The sequence below is a fragment of the Siniperca chuatsi genome, linkage group LG5, assembly GCF_020085105.1.
Source record: "Siniperca chuatsi isolate FFG_IHB_CAS linkage group LG5, ASM2008510v1, whole genome shotgun sequence".
Lineage (NCBI taxonomy): Eukaryota > Metazoa > Chordata > Actinopteri > Centrarchiformes > Sinipercidae > Siniperca > Siniperca chuatsi.
The window spans coordinates 31,971,314-31,987,238 of record NC_058046.1 but is presented as its reverse complement, the minus strand read 5'-3'; the positions used below and the strand labels follow the sequence as shown (position 1 = coordinate 31,987,238).

The following is a 15,925-nucleotide window of genomic DNA, read 5'->3' as shown; positions in this document are numbered from 1 at the left end:
CATCCTCAGCGGAGTGGAGGACCTCTAAACCCAGCCAGAGGCACCTAGGGAGAGGCAGAGCATTCAGAGAGGCTAAAGAACGCGATTCAGTTTGTGTCCGGCATCACTGCCACTCCCCTCTCTAACAATTTATGCACACGTGCCACAAATTAAAATGAGGGGGAGGTTAGGGAATTGTCAGCCTTCAAATGGCTGACATAAGTTACAAGCAAAATTTTAATTAGCCAGGGGGAGTGGGGTGATAATTCAGAGGGGCCCTGTTCTGTCAGGGGGCTTGTCTACATTGTGTTTCTCCTTTCAGCAGGCATCTGGAGACTCCAGCGGGGCCCCGAACAAGGTCTACTGAGGATAAAACTACTTGTGACACACAATGAAATGTAGGGACCTCCTCCACATTAACACCCTCAGCTAAAGTGATATTCATACTGAGGATGCTCGTCTGGGACTACTGATTTCCCTGCATGTTTCTGTCCATGGACCACACTCACACATACATAAAATGATCATTTTCAAAAGCATACTATTATGTTGTTATAGATTGTTGTATGCATGTTGTTCTACCCACCAGGCTGCCATTAATTTGCAGTTATTTTAGGATAGAATAAAAATCAATCTGCTGAGACTTGAAACTTGGTTTTGTTAGATAATTGTTGCACAGTGAGCCCATGCACATTTGCCAGGCATTATCACACAAAAATAATGTCAAGTCTGCCAGTAGATTTTGATATTATGTGAGCTTGGTTGGCTGGCAGGTTGGAAAAACACTTGGTAGGTTAAGGTTAGACAACTACACCACATGGTTTAGGATAGGGAGAGATTGGGATTTTGTTTAACCAGACCCCATTAGCCAATATTCCAGGTAGTCAGGTTGACCTTATTTCCAAATACATCACACCATGTTTTTTATGAGCAACCCCAGCTTTATAAACTTCTCCCTTCTTTCAATATGTTTTAGTGTCATTATTTCTATTTGCAATATATCCAAAATAACAAACTACTAACTTTCGAGAAACATTCTAATTGATTGCTATTGAAGGAATCCACCCCAGTAGCTTTTCTCTAAGCTTATCTAACAAATAAGGTTAAAAATATGTATAACTGTTTGTTTCATCACGCAACCACAGAGAAGATGTGTGGCTTTAAAGCACATCATCTGAACCTCTCTCCAAAAGTCAGAAACAACATGCCAGCACCTGAAAAGAAGAACTGTTGATCTCATAGAATCAACAGTTCGGATTCCATCGAACAAAAACGAATGCCCCAAATCTTTAAAACAAAATAAAATACACACACACACACACACACACACACAAACACAAATGTCCTGCCATTTACATACACAGCAATATACATGTCTCCAGTTAATATGACACAGTACTAAATCAACTTGTGCTCTTGTTTTCCTGCCTTTGACATATTTGTACCACTGTAATTATGTTTCCTTTTGGTCTGTGCCTTCTGTTGTGCTGCTGTTTAAATTTGCTTTTATGTCACCTTGTGTGCTATTTGATATTGTTTTTTTCACTTTGAAATAAAAAATTATTTTAAAAGGATTTATATAATATAACAGTCAGTGCTGGCTTGAAGCATGAGACAGGACACGAACCCTGATCTCCAGTGTCAAAATCATGTACTTTGTATGTCAAACCATTAACACAGACTTCCTCATTATGACTTCACTGTGGTATAACAACATCACACTTCCTGCATGCTTCGCAACAAAATTCTGCCGATCCAATCCAAGATGCAATTAGGATTCCTCCAAAATGTATTTGCCCATGACTAACTGCTTTTTGATGAAATATTTATATCGCAAGAAATATCTCAAGAAATCAGCTGAAGTTGAATTACAGAAACCCCTCAAATAAACCAAAAAACAACAAACTGCCAATTAGAACAGTCCAGACAACTACATCTTTATTCTGTTTAGTTTTTGACATTTGCATGCTGATATTTTTGCTGACATTTCTCTGATCTCTACAACTCTGTATTCTAATTTGCTGCAGCTCATCCACAACAAAGCCCGTCTCTGTCATGACGCATTTCAGGAAGCCTGTGTCACCACTGCAGAAAGTAATCAGGATCATTAATATTTTACAGTCCGCCACGCCTTCCAGACTGTTATCCAATCTCAGCTCCTGTTCCACACTGCACTTTATGTTGCCATTATTTATTTACTGATAAAGTAGGTGGCAGGGTAAACACCCTGCTGGGGAGGCTGAACATGGGGGGCGGGGGGTGCGGCTGGCAGTTGTACGGGGGGAGGATACAGGGGTATCTGCCCTCCCTCGCTGCCGGCTATTTGGGGTGGGGATGGTTGTGTGTGAAGGAGTCTAAATACAATATTCAGCAAAGCACAAATGTTGTTTTATGTCTTTCTGAATGTGTTCAGTGTTACAGTGTTTATACTGGAAGGCATGTGGTGACAACACAGCTATAATCCACTGAAAAACACATCTGTCTTGCTTTTCTTCCAAAGATAAACAGATGTTTTTGCATGTTTTAGCTCTACAAATCAGTTATATTTGATGTGACTTACTAACATTTTCTAAAGCAGAAAACAGTGTAAAAGATTTCTGAATGTATTTATCCTTAAAAAATACCTCCAAACTAAACAACATAAAAGATCATTTGACATTTCTTACAAAATCACAGGACAGCATCATCTGTCAGCGCCACCGAACGTGACCAAGAATGCTTCATATGGTCCTTTCCTCATCTGCCACCTTTATAGTTAGGGTTGGGTTTGGTAAGGTGTGGGCACAAAAACTGCTTGGTGAAGGTTAGGCAAGGAGGGTGGTCATGATTAGAGAAGCCAATGTTGACTGTTAGTAGGAAAGATGAGACCAACTGATCTCATAATTACAAATATAAAATACATGTAGGCATACTGTTGGTCAGTGTCAAAAAAGCCACATTAATTCTACACTGATTCAACAGCAAAACAGGAAACCTTCTAAGAGGGCGAATTCCTTTAATAGGCACTGAAATTTTAGTTCAATTTCTAATTAAAGGGACAGTTCACCCCAAAATCCAAAATTCAGATTGTTCCTCTTACCTGTAGTTCTATTTATCCATCTAGATTGTTTTGGTGTGAGTTTCTAGTGAGCTTGGAGATATCGGCCGTAGAGATGTCTGCATTTTTTGAATATAAAGAGACCATATGGCACTCAGCTTGTGGAGCTCAAAAAATAAATAAAAAAAATACATTTGAAAAACTCAACAGCAGAAATCATGACCCGGTTACTCAAGATAATCCAGAGATTTAGTTCAATTTTAGTTTATGGATTTTATGTATGTTTACATATTTATTTGAGTGTCATTATGCCTTTTGTTTAAGGATTGATATTCTTTATTTTTGTCAGATTTACCTTATTGTTGCAAATGGACCACTCAAAGTGCTTCAACTACATATCACGTTCACCCCATTCACACAGTTACTTAAAGGCACTAATCACTCACACACATTCACACACCGAAAGCACTTTGGCCCAAGGACACTTCGACATGTGGACTAGGGGAAGCCGGGATCGAACCGCCGCCCTTCCTATTGGTGGACGACGCGCTCTACCGCTAAGCCGCTTCCGTTCATGAGAGAGAGTTGAACAATGTTACACTGGCGAGTTCCTCTGTGTGAGAATCAAACCCAGAAGACACACAGTGACACAGGTGGACATGGTGAAAAGGAGAATGTGAACTTGACAGCTTCTTGAAATCTTAGTGCTGCTGTTGAGCAGCGCACTGAACAATGAGTTGAATCCAAATGCATTAACATCTCACCAACAGGAGTATCAAGGAGTTTTGTCTGAATACAAATTATTTAAAACAAATTGTAGCATAGAATTCAATAAACACTCTACTCCTATGCAGATACATCATTTTATATAATGGCCAGTAGACCACTTCTCCAAACATGTCATACTGAAAATTCTGGTGTCAAGTCCCTATTTTATTAAAATGCAACTCAGGGTGTTTATCTTCCTCCTAGACTGAGGTCAGCAGTGATCTGGCTGCGAAGTGACCTCTGAACTCTGTGCCCATATAGCTGGTTAGAGTCACCCCCCTTCTGCTCAGTTTCCTAAGACCTTATGACCAACTGTACACAGCTCTAAACAGTAATAATGAAGCTCTGTAACCTGTCGTGTTCACACTCTAAGCCCTAATGCTAAAATCCGAGACATTTCCATTACTGTTTGTTTGCAGGGTCCAGGGCCTGATACCAGTCTGAATCAGGATACGTTAGCAGAGGGATGCATTTTACCAGAGAGGCTGTTTTGAATGTTGGAGCATTTCCTCTCTTGTTCAAGAGTACCACTCCAAGTTTTATTTTATTTTCACTCATTTGACAAATCACAGTCATTGTCTTTTGTCCACTAAACAGTGTGTGTGTGTGTGTGTGTGTGTGTGTGTGTGTGTGTGTGTGTGTGTGTGTGTGTGTGTGTGTGTGTGTGTGTGTGTGTGTGTGTGTGTGTGTGTGTGTGGGTGTGGGTGTGTGTGTGTGTGTGTGTGTGTGTGTGTGTGTGTGTGTGTGTGTGTGTGTGTGTGTGTGTGTGTGTGTGTGTGTGTGTGTGTGTGTGTGTGTGTGTGTGTGTGTGTGTGTGTGTGTGTGTGTGTGTGTGTGTGTGTGTGTGTGTGTGTGTGTGTGTGTGTGTGTGTGTGTGTGTGTGTGTGTGTGTGTGTGTGTGTGTGTGTGTGTGTGTGTGTGTGTGTGTGTGTGTGTGTGTGTGTGTGTGTGTGTGTGTGTGTGTGTGTGTGTGTGTGTGTGTGTGTGTGTGTGTGTGTGTGTGTGTGTGGTGTGTGTGTGTGTGTGTGTGTGTGTGTGTGTGTGTGTGTGTGTGTGTGTGTGTGTGTGTGTGTGTGTGTGTGTGTGTGTGTGTGTGTGTGTGTGTGTGTGTGTGTGTGTGTGTGTGTGTGTGTGTGTGTGTGTGTGTGTGTGTGTGTGTGTGTGTGTGTGTGTGTGTGTGTGTGTGTGTGTGTGTGTGTGTGAGGTGTGTGTGTGTGTGTGTGTGTGTGTGTGTGTGTGTGTGTGTGTGTGTGTGTGTGTGTGTGTGTGTGTGTGTGTGTGTGTGTGTGTGTGTGTGTGTGTGTGTGTGTGTGTGTGTGTGTGTGTGTGTGTGAGGTGTGTGTGTGTGTGTGTGTGTGTGTGTGTGTGTGTGTGTGTGTGTGTGTGTGTGTGTGTGTGTGTGTGTGTGTGTGTGTGTGTGTGTGTGTGTGTGTGTGTGTGTGTGTGTGTGTGTGTGTGTGTGTGTGTGTGTGTGTGTGTGTGTGTGTGTGTGTGTGTGTGTGTGTGTGTGTGTGTGTGTGTGTGTGTGTGTGTGTGTGGTGTGTGTGGTGTGTGTGTGTGTGTGTGTGTGTGTGTGTGTGTGTGTGTGTGTGTGTGTGTGTGTGTGTGTGTGTGTGTGTGTGTGTGGGTGTGTGTGTGTGTGTGTGTGTGTGTGTGTGTGTGTGTGTGTGTGTGTGTGTGTGTGTGTGTGTGTGTGTGTGTGTGTGTGTGTGTGTGTGTGTGTGTGTGTGTGTGTGTGTGTGTGTGTGTGTGTGTGTGTGTGTGTGTGTGTGTGTGTGTGTGTGTGTGTGTGTGTGTGTGTGTGTGTGTGTGTGTGTGTGTGTGTGTGTGTGTGTGTGTGTGTGTGTGTGTGTGTGTGTGTGTGTGTGTGTGTGTGTGTGTGTGTGTGTGTGTGTGTGTGTGTGTGTGTGTGTGTGTGTGTGTGTGTGTGTGTGGTGTGCGTGTGTGTGTGGGTGTGGGTGTGTGTGTGTGTGTGTGTGTGTGTGTGTGTGTGTGTGTGTGTGTGTGTGTGTGTGTGTGTGTGTGTGTGTGTGTGTCGGATAGACTGTTTCTTCCAGTTCTGGAACTGTGAATTCCTCCTGTACTGTGGTCATTGTCACTGCTAACTCACGCTGTTGGCCTGGGAAGAGTGTAGACCAACCACGGTCAGAATTGCAGGTCATGTGACACCCAGTAGCTCCAAAAGACTTTTCCACATTCTTTACAAGAGAAACTGTAGACCTGTAAAACAATGTCTACATGTTTGTGAGTGTCATAAAAAACTCAGTTTCAGTTATACAAAACCACTGGGCAAACTCCATCCACTGAGAACGCCATGTAATACAGTTCAAACCTTGATGTAGGGTTGTTTTGTCAAACTGTAGAATAACCCTTGGTATTATTACAATTTGAGCCATCAGGTCCAATAACATCAAAATGTTTTGAGGTGCTGAATCAGCAAATGATTTTGGTACGCAGGATGTGAGCATGAAGTCAGCCTGCTCAGCCACAGATGGGCTCTCCTGCTCTTTCAGCCAAAACATCCAGAAACCTACAACTCTTTCATTTTATTTTAAATGCAGGACCTCCTTTTCCAAGTTGATCCATAGTAAATGTGCTTCAACTGGACTTGCTTTTGCTATTTTATTACATCACTATTCAACACGATTTCCTGCAGGCTTAGGGACCTTTTTTATGTCCTGGAGGGTCTTCACCTGTGGTTTTGAGCTTTATAAAACAGGGTTCTGTTCACCTTGTCATTAAAAGAATTGCATGTGTCACATGTGAGGGAAAGAATCTGATATAAATCAGATTTGGGCCACATAACTGCAGTGAAAGTAGCATAGGGTCTTATTACAGCCAGTAAATGTAGTGTTTCATTTCAGCATATTGATGTCATCGAAACACATTTCCATGTTTCTCTCAGTTGTAGCTGCTGGGGCAGCAGATGATTTGAGGGTGAGCCTTGTTATCTGACGACAGGAAGTTGTTGCCAAAAGGTTTGCTACTTTGAATGAACACAAAATCACCCATCCAAATGCATAACTGCCTCTGCTTATCTTAATTCCAAATAAATCACCTACTTTTGTTCAGGCTTTAAAATGATATTGCTACATAAATGAAAGTCCAACAAAGTAAAATCGGCTGCATTTCCATAAATTTCCCTAATGGAGTAATCCCTCTCAGACAAAGGACAAAATTTGCAGGATATTGTTGCGTTTCTGCCTTTCATCCCAAGCTCCTGATTTTCATATAAAAGTCTTTTTTGAAAGGCTCTTAGTGACTTGGCAGTCAATACAATGCTAGTCAAGAGCAACACTGACTATGGATATTTATTTATGGCTTGATTTTAGAACAGCACTTCGAAAACAATAAAATATTCATCATCAGAATATAAATACCCTGGCTGGAGAAGAAGCTGCTTAATTGTACTGTACATAGGATGCTTAGGCTTGTCAACTGCTGCAGCAGTCTTTGTTTTCACTCTCATTTCATTTTATAAACTGCTAAATATCTCCCCATTTTTCTTACAGGCACTTTTACTCTTGCAAGTGATTTACAATTTTCAAATACATGCAAGAAAGAGCTTGGCACCATGTAATGTATAAGGTTACATTTTTTAAATCCACGTTTAGAAAGCTTCTCATGGACCTTGTTTAATGAAGGGAATTTTTAACTGATGTGGCACTAGAGGAAATGTCTGAGGGTCACCAAAATCATTACAAATAATTCTCTGGGGATTATGAATACATACAGCAAACCTCACTGCACTCTGGCCTACTTGTTAAAATATCTTGCTCTGAACCAAAACTGTTGGATTGGATGGACAAACTGACCAACATCGCCATCCTGATCCTGATCAAGGATCAGATTGAAATGTTTGTGCTTGGGGAGCACTTCCACCAAAACTGAGCATGGCCTGGAGTCCTTGAAATCTCAACACTCAGTGGGACAACTGTGAAAAGACACTAATCAAATATATTTGAAAACCCACACTGCATCTTGTGCAATCAGAATCTAAGAGGTCAATTACTAGATTTGTGTGGGTAAAAAAGCAAAAAGTCCTCAACAACAGGACATGCTTGATTTAAAATGACTTCAGACTTAATTCTTAACCTTACCTGTGACTGGATGTTATGAGATTTTACCATCAGGCCAACAATCAAAATGGTACTGAGAACAGGGGACATTATTTGAAATGAAAATACCTATGATGATACCTAGAGTATTCCCTTTACAAGAACGCTTGACTCAACCCTGGGAAAGACACATGTCTTGTGCCTAGTAGGTTTGGCCAGTAAATTTAGTAGCTGTCATTAAAAACTGAAGGGCTTAAATAAGTTTGAAAATTAATGAAGTGAATATATTTTCAAAACAAACTAAGCTTTAAACCAGAGTTTTATTCTATGTCCATATTTTTACTCATAAAATGTCCACCCTGACATTTCAGAGAGGACAGAATTTGCTGCAGTTAAATAAACTGGAGCATTTTATAGTTTATTGTATTTTATTCTATTCTATACAAACATGGGTTTAAATTACTGGAAATAATTCAATAATTGTCGTCCTTTACCTGAATTTATAATTATTACCGCAGTTTTAGTTTTTGATGTTAAATATTAAGATAAGATTAATTTTTTATCTGCTCACTGCTAGAGAAATACAAAGAAGGCAAAAAACAGAATACAAATGTGATAATATTCAAATTCTAACATGATTACATTGTCTCTTCACAATGAATTTGTGTGTTACAAAATTTAATGAACTAATAGGTTTTTGCAGATCTAACAGCTAACATATCAATTTCCATATTCCTGTAAGAAACTTATAGGATAGTCTTTAAACATGATGCATGGTCCATCTATTGACAAAATTCATATACAAACTATTTTATATCATTGTGTTTATCTTCTGGTCTTATTCAGTTCAGTTTTTTCTTGCTTCTTTGAGCTAACCCTGCTGGAGCTATTTGTTATTTGCTATCTCTGTGTGTATTGAAACTTTCATATACTATGAGTAAACAGATTAACCCAATTTCTGGTATGCTGTTAGCTTTTTCTAAAATTGACCGGAACATCACTTTTCAACTTTCAACTCTTTACTGAACAATCTGCATCATTTGCATTATTGCAGTGACAAAATGTATGGAAGTGTTGTTTACATTAATAAACTAAAGGTTATATCTCTTTCTTATTTGGTATTTTTATTGTATGTACTTGCATTATCAGTTATTACCAGTGGGTGTATATAGTAATAAACTGTATTTACTTAATTATGCATCATAAACTTTTGTTCCTGTAACTGTTGTTTGTTGAAAAATGTTCTATTGGCTTAAACCAGACTTTTCTTTGGTATTTAAGCAGACATGCTGTTGCAATTGTATGCACTTTTTCTCAAAATTGTCAAAAGGCCTCAAATGTGTTTATCCTAATTTGAACTACTAATCTATTTATTACTTATTCAAATGAAGAAAACTTAATAGGAAACCTGATGAAACATTAGCCTGCGATGAGCAGAAGGGAACACGGTTATAAAAAGAGGGAGGATCTGATTATGTATTCTCTGGGGATGCTGGAAGTGAGGGGGTCCTGGTTAACTAGATTGGGGTAGCACTGGGGAGGGAGGGAGGGGGAGCAGTCCAGCTGGAAACGAAACAGATATGTGCCCACAAAATAACAGGTACCCCCCCCCAACCTCAGCTGGTGCCACCGTGAACCCTGAACCCTGACTTGACCTTGTCTATAAAGGCCGCTCTCTCTGTCTCCGCCTAGGTCCCTCACCCTTCCCCCTTTGTTTTCCTCCCGCTGTCACTCAGCTTCCCCTCAGTGAGTCTTCCTCAAGGAGCCAAACAGCACTTCAGGGCAGCAGAGATACAGAAAAAAGAGGAGGGGAGGTACAAATGTTACTGTACTTGCTGTGGCGGAAACGATTTGAAAATGAATAATGCTTTTTGAGTCCCTTGAGGCACTTATGTCTTTCTCACTTTCCCTCTCTCTCTCGCTCTCTCGCTCTCTCTCTATTTGTTAGGGAGGTGTGGGGTGAGGCTGAATTAGCATAAAGGAACAAGCACAACAACAGCAGACTCTGAAAGAGCTAACCGGTGGGTGGATTAAGTATGTCATTGAATGGGGTTCGGTTGTAAATGATGGGGTGGGGTGGGACCTCATCTCCATCTGGTCTTTTTAAAGAATACCTTGTGGTAATTACCCCCCAGACAGCATTGTGGAGCGCCCGGGCCGTCCGGCCAGGTGCCTGCAAGCCCCGCTGCGTCCGGCCATTCACTGGCACTGCACGCAGCCCAGCAGAAAATGGACCCAAGGTCACCACATGATTTTTTAGACTCCCACTTTACAGGGTTTTAAATAAATACAAACCCAGTGCAGCCTGGAGCCTAATCCCAACATCACCAGAACCAACTTTTTTTTTTTTTTTTAAAGAATGGAAGAGGGACGATTTTGATATCTAGATCCTTTTCTGTCAACAAAAATGTTCAAACTGGTCTGAAACACACACTCCAAAATCTCACTGCATTGTTGTAACTGTTGCAACAGTGTTTATTCAGGGAGTGACAATAAATCCATGATCTCTTCCCTCTTAGCTCCCTGGAGAGCTCCTCTCTGTTAGCTGAGTTTGTTTGGCTGTCCTCCTTCAGAAAAGAAAGTGTCTGCTCACCACTCTTGACCCTCTTAAGGGAGACAAGTCCAGAGAATGGCTCTGATAAAACTCCTGAGGGGGTTCCTCTAGTTTTTTTTTTATTTTTTTATTTTATTTCTGGAACTGCTGCTTATAGACATGACAAGGAATTGATTTTATCTCATGGTATGACTGGGGACAGGGCTCCTTTCTTCACAACTGAAAAAACTGTAGTTGCTATTTTTAAAAGACAAGGAAGCTGGGAGGAAATTTTGGCATCCCTTTTGTATACTGGTTTAATATGGAAATCACTTACAATGGGGGCAATGGAACAAGACTCAACATCCTCCCAGTGAACATGGTTGGACCAGGACTGAACACAGCCTCCGAGACCGATGGAGGCTAGATTGAAGGGAATACAATACCGAGGTGATTTACAGCAGCTCCGAACTCCAGGACTCTGACTCCAATGACGACAAAGACACGGCGGGTTCAGGCGAGGACAGCAGAGGCGTGAAGCGGCAGACGAGCGAGAGGGAGGTCGGGCATCAGTCAGCACCCACCTCCGGAGGTGTGAACGGGGGTGGGGCCCACACAACAGGTGACCGTGGACTAAAGTTTTTTCATTGCTGCACGTGCGCGTGAGGGATAAACCACTAGCAATCGCCTTAGAGGGCGAAGCCTATACGAAATAGAACTGTGCCTGTTCATGCATCCTGTTCGCATATTCGAATTTACATTACGCGAGACAACACAGCAAGACATCATGTGACTCACAAGCTCTTAACTGCGTGGGCAGATCTCTGAAAAGTGGGTGTGGTAAACTCAGCTCTGAAAGAACAGTCTGCAATACGAGTGCAAATGTACATCGACAAAAAATAAGAAATAATAATAATAAAGATTCGCCCTTTCAAAACTCAAGTTTCAACATTTCAAAGCTTTTTCCCAACATAGGCACACCAGTCTTCAGAACACCATTTACAAGGTTTCAAATCTGGAAAACAAACTAATACACCAGAAGAACAGTGACAAATTTGAAAGTCTGAAAATGTGTTCAAGATACACTGTAGAAAGAGTGCTGCAGTTGTGAAGAAGGAAAACTCAATTACAAAATAATGTTTGCAGAGATGTGAACATTTTTTAGATTTAGATTTTTTAGAAATGGCAGTTTCGAGATATGGCATGATATTCATCCCATACTGTTAGTGCAGGGTATCAAACTTCAGCACTCTTTTGGTATCAAGTGAAATGTATCCATATAACAGAGCGCATCAAAAACTGAAAGCTGGCACTGAATATCTGGCCAGTGTCATAATCTTGTCGAAGAATAGATTCTGACGAGAATGTGTTTTTTAGCCAATAACTTTTACAAAAGTCTTTACATAGATGGGAGCAATTTATTATTTTTGAATTCAACAAAATCACATGTTTAAGTATGGTGCTACACTATATTAGAAAAGCCCTTGTTGGTTGAAATTGTAATTTGTTTGTAGAGTACCTTAATCAATGACTACATTGGTTTTTGGTCCATGGCCTCCCAGTGGTGAGCAGAGTGCTGTTCACTCAGGCCCAGTTTGTGCTCCCAGTAAACAATAGGTGCTTGACCTTTGCCACTGACATATATAGAAGTTCCCTGGGCACTCATCAGCTTTTCAGCTTTATTCATGAAGCAAATACAAACAAATATAGAGCAGCCGGGGGCTTAACTGTGCTACACCAGGTAATGAGATTCATCTACATAGCATGGTGGGGCCAAGGTAATACCGGTGCATTGTTATCCAAGGAGGTATTCAAAATGTCTGCTAGACAGTTGAATCTGCACATAGCTAAATCTAATGCAATCTAATACACCAGCCCTGCAATAAATATTACCTTCATGAAGGTTATAATGTTCAGTTTGTTTTGAAACTGTTTTAGAGAGGTGTTGATTCAGCTGTATGACTGTTTTGGAGGATGTAGTTTGTGGTGCTGTTTAAATGCATTGCATTATACAGAGAGTTTTTTCTGTTTGTTAGCCTACCCTCATTGATATAAATGGGGTGGGCAAAAATAATAGAAACACCTATCAGTGTAACGCAATAGGGTAGGGAGCTTGGAGAGCTCAAGTATAACTGCTGCTCCTTCTGGTTGAAATCAGTCAGTTATGGTGGTTTGGGTATCTAATTAGGATGCTTCCTGGATGGCTCCCTCTGAGGTTTTCCTGGCACGTCCAAATTGGTGTAGACCCTGGGGCAGACCCAAATCATGATGGAGGGATTATATACTGTATACATTTTGGACTGGAAAGATCTTGGGCTGGAGAGAAGGACCTCTGGGCTACCTTGTTTAGCCTGCTTCAACCATGACCCAGCAGAAAATGGACAGATGGATGGATGGATGGATGGATGGATGGATGGATGGATGGATGGATGGATGGATGGCCATTATTTAAAAGATTTACAAAGGCAGTAATGGCACTTTGTTTACTTAAGTCCAATACTGACATGAACAGCATGGCTGTGTGACAGTGATCGGTCCATAGGCAGCCTCCTGTGAGAAGCAACAACACTATTGATTCTTTATCAGAGCAGACGAGTTCACAGAGGCCAGCTGCTCACAGGGAAAGGTGTAATTTATCTGTTGTGACAAAGTACAGCCACTAAACACTGTCAATGTTCTGCTGCTTGTCTTCACAAATATCTGACCCAGTGGCATTCACCATACACTCAGGAATAGGCCAAGTGCAACAATGCACACGTACAGTACATACCTCTGTGCTAGAATCTGCTTTATAACCTACATGCCTTGCTTGTTAAAGGTCACATCGTAAAATAGTCAAAAACAATAGACAACTGTTATTTTAGGATTTATTTTAATGACAGGTGTGCTTCTTCAAAACAGCCATACTTTCAGCTTTTGCTGTTGGCATCCTTTGAGATCTATTAAGCACACTAAATGTACGGCAAGAGTTCCCTGATGCTGATGTTGGATTTAGATCGCCCCTCCACTGAAGTGGGACGCATAGCCAGCGATGACTTCATCCTTGGGAGGTCCTTGGCACATCCTCAGCATATAGTGTAGGGTAGTCAAAAGCCTGTTCAAAAAGGACTTCCATCAGTTCCTGGATGTAACCTGAAAAACAGTGGTTTACCAGCATTGCTAAACTGTTTATGTGCCAATTTTATAAAATATAATAAACCTAACCTAACGTTATTGTTTAACGTACTGTATGTTGGACCTGTTTTCAATGGCTTTGCAGGAGTGCCATGTTCATGCATGTCCTGAACATGGTTTGCCATGCTTTGCCCCTTTGCCTCCATCACATCTGGATCTGTATTAGAAGTGGAAGCTGTTGAGTCGAGTACAGGTGGTTAATAATGGCTGGCATCCACGGCTTCAGGTCCTCATACTCCCTCTACTTTGAAGCAGCATCTGAAGTTTTCCCTAGACCTGTTGTACAACAGAAACAAGAAGAAAGAAAATGTGAATAAAACAACAGCTAAACAAGTACCAACAGCCCAGCCATAAATTCTACCTTTACGAAGCTTACAATGTTTAGTTTTTGTTGACATTTAGTCTGTGTTAATTCAATTTTCTGACTTTTTGAGCATTATGAACATAACAATTGTGCAGTCTTCCAGTCGAGGATTACCAGCCCAGTATCCTTAGGACTTACATTCATGTCGGATGATTAAGCGCCTAAGATTTACTTCCAGTGCCAATGCAGGAAGTAGTGTGCCCTTTATACGACGAGGTGAAAAGTGAGGGTGTGCAGGTCGGTGTGATGGAAGGATGTATAGCATGTCTGCCTTTCATACAGGAGACTGGAGATTGTCTTCCATCACAGTCCAACAGTTAATGTTTGCTTTTGTCCCTTACCTTAACCATACCCTAGCTTCCATGCAAGATGTTGTAGAAAAAATATTATTTTAAAAATGTTTGCACTGAATGATTAAAAAACATTGTCATTGAACATAATCCAGCGTTTGCAGAATCATCCGATATCAATATAGTGATAAGTTTGGAAATACCACTGACTATATAATTGGATGCTAAGGCAGTACATAAATCTCTTCAGAATTATAACAATAACGATGTGAGTGCAAGACTTAGGATAAGCAATCTTTTTGTTTAATGTAGCGACTGTTTATCAATGAAGTGTAAATATATATATATATAGTGTATAGTGAATACATATTTACACGCACACTGCCGCAGGTGGCCGTGTTGGACAGCAGCCTGCATCGCCCTTTCACTTGCCGGCAGAAATACTTTCACTTGCCATTAATGGCGTGTTGCAGAACAAATGGCTACACACTGTATAAACATCTAAGGCAGATGCTCACTGGATTGATTCTGATATATTAACCAAATCCTCTTGTTACGCAGAGCATGGCTTTCTTTTGAAGGAAATTAGCCTATTTCTTTTCTCTAGTTTGCATGTTTGCTATTTGGTTCACAGCGATGCCCCATGGTGAATCCATGAAATAGAGTGTCGCCGGTGAAACTGATCTTGGCTTCCACCCGGTAGGCTACCGAATATTATTTATTCGGGACACAATCATTTTTGGGCTTTACGCGTGATGCACAGGCCTATATATAGGCATACCCTGCTTCATCAACAATAGGTTGCTCCCGTGTTATTGCCACAATAATTCTTTACGTTGTAAAGATTATGTTCAGAGATGCTTTAGGGATAATCATATTGAGCTGGGTGCCTGTGCTATTGGAGAAGGCAAATCATATGCAGCACCCTTCACATCAAAGCAAGTGGTTTGATTGGCTACATGTCCATATCAAGATAACAACAGATACAGACAACAATATAGGCTAGGCAGCTAGCAAGCATATTTTAAAGTGATCTTATCGATACCTTCATGTAGAAAAATTGCCTAAGTAAAATAATTGTTTTAAACAGAAACAGCTAAATGAGAGATAAACACCATGCAAAGCAAAGTGCATTCCCTAGAAATAACCACGTTGCACAGTGGCTGTTTCTAACCTGCTGCACAGCGGACAGCACTGTAACACTTAATATTCCAAAAAGAGACTTGACTCAGACTCTTTACCAAAGACTTGAAACTTGACTTGGACTTGCATAGAGTGACTTGTGAAGATCTCTGGCCCGCACAAAAAATATAACACACAAAGTAACTAGCAGTTTATTGGCCAAGTACTTTTATACTTTTACTTGAGTAATTTTTTATGGGAGTAATTGTACTTTTACTAGAGTAAAGATTTTCAGTACTCTACCCACCACTGGTGTATGTATACACACACACACACACACACACACACACACACACACACCTGAGGCCTGGTGGAGCTGCAGGGTTGAACATGGTGCTCAGCAAAGGACAGGCTGACAGAGTGAGCTAGTCTCTGCTAGTCTCCCACATGCTGGTGATTATTGAATATTGACAATTGAGAGACATTCCTCAAGGGACAAAGGAGCTGAACAGTGGGAGGTGTCATAAATGTGTCAGGGAGGCCAAAGTATGTGTAACTGGTCCCCCGGAAACTATCATTAGTTCTGAAAATCAGTTCCAC

The 15,925-nt window shown here is 41.0% G+C and overlaps 1 long non-coding RNA gene across 1 annotated transcript in view; it reads right to left on the bottom strand.

The window, feature by feature from the left end:
- Window positions 1-13,074: 13,074 nt before the first annotated feature.
- LOC122876190 overlaps window positions 13,075-15,925 on the bottom strand; it is a 66,260-nt gene continuing 63,409 nt past the window's right edge. The window contains exons 4-5 of the long non-coding RNA XR_006378028.1: window positions 13,602-13,825; window positions 13,075-13,507 (exon numbers count right to left, since the gene is read on the bottom strand). This is a non-coding gene — a long non-coding RNA (uncharacterized LOC122876190). The remainder of the gene's footprint in view (window positions 13,508-13,601; window positions 13,826-15,925) is intronic.